The following is a 5,931-nucleotide window of genomic DNA, read 5'->3' as shown; positions in this document are numbered from 1 at the left end:
CTTTATAAACCTAGAGGCAGGTGCTTGGGTGGTTCAGTCATTAAGCATCTGACTTTGGCTCAGGTCATGTTCTCACAGTTTGTCAGTTTGGGTCCCCTATCAGATGAGTTTGAGTCCTGCTTTGGGTGAGCCCCACTTCTCTCTCTCTCTCTCTCTCTCTCTCTCTCTCTCTCTCTCTCTGCCCCTTGCTCACTTGTGCTCTCTCTGTCTCAAAATAAAATATAATATAATATAAAATTAAATAAATAAATAAAATAATAAACCTAGAGGCTTTTCCAGCACTTTGGAGACAGTCTTTGTGACACTAGTCAGTCTGCCATCCTCCCAGTATAGGCCTCCCTGAAATGAATTCCTTTCTTGTTTCACCACCACTCATGTCTCTGACTTTCGATTTTGTCAGTGGAAAGTGATCAAACCTCGTCTGTTTGGGACCCCTGCAGCAGGTGTTCTTGTACTCCTGTGCCCCAGTTACAAAATAACTCAAACCCCTACTGTTCTACAGCTACAGGAAGTCTAGGACCCTGACCCAGGAAGTGCCACCATTTTCCTGGTCAATATTACCTCTTCCTTCTTCCTCTTACCACTTCTCTGTGAGCATCCAGGCTCTGTAGCCCTTCCCTTCCTTTACAAGCTAACAACGGGCTAGGGGTCAACTCAGCTTAGTAGAGGCTTGAACCATGGATAGGCCAATGAGTAGGGGAATTACAACCCAGAACAGGGACACATTAGAATTCCATACCAAAGGTGACTGTTCCTAAAATGATTTCTGTCTCAGGGGACCCACTCTAGACATTTCTCACCTCTCTGCTCAAGGAATTGTGCTCAGCAATGGAACACCTCTTGGATCAGCCTCTCAGTTCAGACTCTGCCTTAATTTCATGTAATCAAAGAGTACATTATAGATTTTCTCTTACAAAGAGCAATAACTCCCCAGAATTAATGGGGCACCTGGGTGGCTCAGTCAGTTGAGTGTCCAACTCTTTTTTTTTTTTAATAATCTTTTTTCATTTATTTTGCAGATCTTTTCTTCTTGTTAAAGTTTATTTATTTATTTATTTATTTATTTTTTTTTTGAGAGAGAGAGAGAGCATGAACAGGGGAGGAGCAGATACAGAGGGAGAGAGAAAATCCCAAGCAGGCTCTGAGCTGACAGCACAGAGCCCAATGCAGGGCTCAAACCCATGAACTGTGAGATCATGACCTGAGCTGAAACCAAGAATTGGACACTTAACCAACCATGCAACCCAGGTGCCCCAAGCATCTGACTCTTGATTTTGGTTCAGGTCATGATCTCACAGTTTCATGAGTTTGAGCCCTATGTCAAACTTGGAGCTGACAGCTCAGAGCTGACCCTCTTTCTGCCCCTCCCCCCCTCAAAATAAATAAATAAAACTTTAAAAAATTTTTTAAGAAAGAGCAATACGCCCACAAATTAGTGATACCATCATACCCTAAGGCAAAAACAAAGGACAGAAGGTAGGAAGGAAGGAAGGAAAGAAGGAAAGAAGGAAAAGAAAAGAAAAGGAAAGAAGAGTAGCTAACTTGTAGAAGTTGTGGTACTAGAGAGGAAAGAAGAGACAGGTGAGAGAGAAGCAGCAAAGGTAGAAGTTTGGAGCTGATGTGGAGGTAATCTGTTCAGGCCCCGGAAGAGCTGTGAAATGAAGGAGTTACTGTCATTATGCTCAAGGACAGAGAGCAGTTTCCTCTTCTCTGCCAGGCCACCCCATCCCATGTTATATCCTGAATGGCACTCCAGCTCTCCTCAAGGCCTACACAGACCATTTCCTATTTTTCTTCCATCTTCCTTTCCTTTCCTTCCTTCCTCTCTCTTTCTCTCCTTCTTTCTCTCTTCATTTCTTCCTTTCAAGTAGGCTTCACACCCAGCATGGAGCCCAATGCGAGGCCGTAACTCACAACCCTGAGATCAAGACCTGAGCTGAGATCAAGGGTCAGATGCTTAACCAACTGAGCCACCCAGGTACCCCTCTTTCTTTCTTTCTTTCTTTCTTTCTTTCTTTCTTTCTTTCTTTCTAATGGATCAGTTATTAAATTAGATTCTTTGTAAGAAATTTAGAACACCAATTTGTGAGGATACACTCCATTTGTGACATAAAACACAGAGCAGAGGTAGCCTTGAAGCTGAGGAAGAGCTGTGATTTGTGGCAGAATTTGCAAGTCCACAGCTTTCTGATCAACTTCGCACTGCTCTGTAATCTCATATTTCTCCTTCACCATGTCAGAGATCTCACCTTCCTGGTGTCTGGGTTTACACAGCTTCTTCTTGAAGCAAGCATCAGTGAGATGTTTTGGTGGAGGTGCAATGACAAATTTCTGGTGTGTTCTACACAGAGGAACTCGATTGAGGGCCAGAGGGCCAGTCACAAGTAGCAAGCCACTGCTCAGTTGCTTCAGGAAAACAACCCTCTTGCCTCTGTTGCCCCCAGTGAGGATGATCAAAATGGTCCCAGGAGTGGCACCAGTTCACAGTTTTCTCACATGCTGACTTAAAAGTTTTTTGCCATGGCTCAACAGCTTTCAAGGCACATCTTCAGTAGGATAATATCTAGGTATTTTTCAAAGTTTAATCACTAGGGTACCACCATTGTCACCACCAACTGGTTTTGTGACAATAGCAAGAAACTTCTTTTTCTTTTCAACCCTGGATTTAGCTGCTGAATACTTCCTCTTATACATGGCCCTTCTGGAATACATAGTCAATGGGGGAATATCTGCCAATTCCTCTGACTAGGACAGGATTTCAGCTATCATGGGACTTCCCACTTCCCCTTCTTTGCCGTTTTAGCCTTGAGGTTACCCTTCTGAACCCTGCCACCAGCATCAGCCTTCTAGGTTTTAGGTTTCTTCTCCTTAGTATCTCACTTCTCAGCTTTTTTCACCCACCATCTTGCAAGATGGGAAAAAGCCGTTTCCTATTTTTCTTACTTACCTGTACAGCCTTAGAAAAAGTTCCTCCCTGAAGGTAACTTAAGTGTTTCTCTGTTCTTTGCAACCTGAAAAAGCTCAATACCTTCTTCACCTTAGCATGTTTGTAGAAGACAGTCAGAGTTTGTGTTTGTGTTTTGTTTTCCAATTGAAAGGACAGTTGAGGACGTTTGAATATGGAACAGAAATATTCAAAATCTGAAGGATGGAAGCAGAAGTGCATATCTGCTGCACAGAGGGGAGCTCTGTTCAGTCCTGGACCCATTAGATGATGTATTCAGAAAATAAAATGCCTCTGATAAGGGATAAGTGACAGAAAATTACTGCAGTCTAGGTCATTTCCTCATGATCAAGTTGTTAAAAAATTGAAATATTTCTTGACCTGCAAGTGACAACTTTTCTGTGCTTCTGAACAAACATCAACATGGACCCCTTCCAGTCACCAGTCCAGCACCTTCCAGCCCCTCTGTCTTACCCCTAAATCTGCCTCTCTCCCCCTGTGCCTCCTCTACTCCTGCCTCTTCATCACCAACACACATTTCTTTTTCCCGTTCTTTTTCATCTATTCAATTATCCAACAGATATGTAATGAGTATCTACAATGTGCCAGGCACTGTGCTGGCAATGGAATAAAAGATGGCCAGCATGGGGCCCTCCCAGGCCACAGAGACTGACAACCCAGCATGAGGGTTGCAAAGTCTAGAGTCAACCACACTGCCCACATCTGAGCTCAGTGGATCTGGGGAGTGAAATGGGATGAGGTTAGTCCTCAGATGGAAAAGGAAATATAACTATAGGGTATTATGAACCTTTTATTATGGAGGCCGCAGACTTAGGCATATTGAGCCTGGAATTTAATGTCATGCAGACTGACATCATCCTACTACTTACAAGTGTGACCTTAATTCTGAGCCTCTTTTCCCTTCTGGTAGTAACAACCTTAGCCAACTAACAGGTCAAGATTAGATGACTTACTCCCCATAAAGCATTTAGCAGAGTACCTGGCACTTGGTTGTAGAAAATGGCAAGTGGGAGCTGGCATTGATGATATGGAGCTGCCCTGACTATCACATGAGTATAGAGGAAGAGAGGTTCCAATCTCTGTATTCCATTCTTCCCTTTTACTGCCCACTTCTCTTCCTTCTGTCACCAGTCTTCCTCAGTTAGAAAATTGGTACTTTCAAACATAGAAAACAAGAGCAGGAGGTATATGGGAACAGGAAACAACTGAGCTCCTGAATGCTCCTGAATGAGTACCCCCACTTTGCCCCCAGGAAACCACTTTCTACCCAATCCTATCCTCACCCCCAAGCAGAGCTGGCCCTCCTCAGCCTCAGCAGGACCTGCTCCAGCTTGAATCACTCTCTGGACAGATCTTTAGCCCACTCTTCCTGAAACCCAAAAGGTCATAACTCCCTTGAGCTGCTGGAAAAACACTGTGCAGAAATCACAAAGAGTACAGGAAAGAAAAACAGGCAACAAAATGGATCAAGTGCAGGGAGTCGAACAGATGTTTATTTTGATCCATGTCCAGTTTTGGCAAACCTAGGAAAGAATACAATGTCCAGGAAAAGGCAGGCTGAAGGAAGGGAGGGAGGGGAACTAGTAATAAATAAATTTGAGACTCTATACAAAAAGAATAAAATTTGATCCATTTATCATAGCATACAAAAGGATAACTTCTACATAGGATATTTTTTAAAAATTGAAACTGTAGAAGGGGCACCTGGGTAGCTGTCAGTTAAGCATTAGACTCTTGGTTTTGACTCAGGTCATGATCTCACATTTCGTGAGTTAGAGCCCCACATTGGGCTCTGCACAGACAGTGCAGAGCCTGCTTGGGATTCTCTCTCTGCCTCTCTCTCTCTCTCTCTCAAATAAATAAATAAACCTTAAAACAATTTAAAAGCAAACACTTTCATAAGGAAAACATTGCCATAAGCACAGTAAAATGACAAACATGTCACAAATGGCTAACATCCTTAATATATAAAAAACTTCTAAAATTAGAGGGAAAAGAACCAACAACTTTATTTTTTTTTAATTTTTTTAACGTTTTATTTATTTTTGAGACAGAGAGAGACAGAGCATGAATGGGGGAGGGGCAGAGAGAGAAGGAGACACAGAATCGGAAGCAGGCTCCAGGCTCTGAGCCATCAGCCCAGAGCCCGACGCGGGGCTCGAACTCACGGACCGCGAGATCATGACCTGAGCTGAAGTCGGGCGCTTAACCGACTGAGCCCCCCGGGAGCCCCAAGAACCAACAACTTTAAGGGGAGCAGAATAAGCCACTCTAAAATGTGCCACTTTGGCATGTGAATTATTTTGACCTGAAGGAAATCAACACCCAGCAGACTCAGGAAAAGCTTTTTATCTTCCCTCAATGCCTAAAAGAACTTATATAGGGACCTGAACCATAAAGAGAGCTATTACCAGAGATAACTTTTTTTTCAAGTAATGTCTACACCCAACATGGGGTTCAAACTCACAACCCCAAGATCAAAAGTCACATGCTCTACTGACTGAGCCAGCCAGGTGCACTAATAACTTTTTATCTGACTTACCTGCTTGACAGGGCAAAGACATGACTACAAAATAATGCCTCTTTTCATCTTCCTGTGAATTGCGCCCATCCCCTTTGAAGCCCTAGGCCTCTATCCCATTCCTTAGCTCAGGCTAGCAGATAAACCTCAGTTACCTGACTGTCTTGGAATGTCATATTTTTTATGAGGCTCTTGTAAGTATAAATTGTGTTTTTCTTCTGTTAATCTTTGTCAATTTAACTATTAGACCAGCCAAAGAACCTAGAAAGGAAGAAGGGAAATTTTTTCTGCCCCTACAAACTCAACTTAAAAATTGCAAGAACAGGGCACCTAGCTGGCTCAGGTGAAAGAACATGCAACTCTTTTTTTTCTTTGTTTTTTTTTTTAATGCTTATTTATTTTTGAGAAAGAGAGAGAGAGAGCACGAGTTGGGGAGAAGCAGAGA

At 42.9% G+C, this 5,931-nt stretch overlaps 1 pseudogene; it reads right to left on the bottom strand.

Moving 5' to 3' along the window:
• Positions 1 to 2,070: 2,070 nt before the first annotated feature.
• On the bottom strand, positions 2,071 to 3,045 carry LOC122490430 (annotated as a pseudogene).
• Between the last annotated feature and the right edge of the window lie 2,886 nt (positions 3,046 to 5,931).

The sequence above is a fragment of the Prionailurus bengalensis genome, chromosome B2, assembly GCF_016509475.1.
Source record: "Prionailurus bengalensis isolate Pbe53 chromosome B2, Fcat_Pben_1.1_paternal_pri, whole genome shotgun sequence".
NCBI lineage: Eukaryota > Metazoa > Chordata > Mammalia > Carnivora > Felidae > Prionailurus > Prionailurus bengalensis.
The sequence above is the reverse complement of the archived record's forward strand: the minus strand, read 5'-3'. Positions and strand labels throughout refer to the sequence as shown.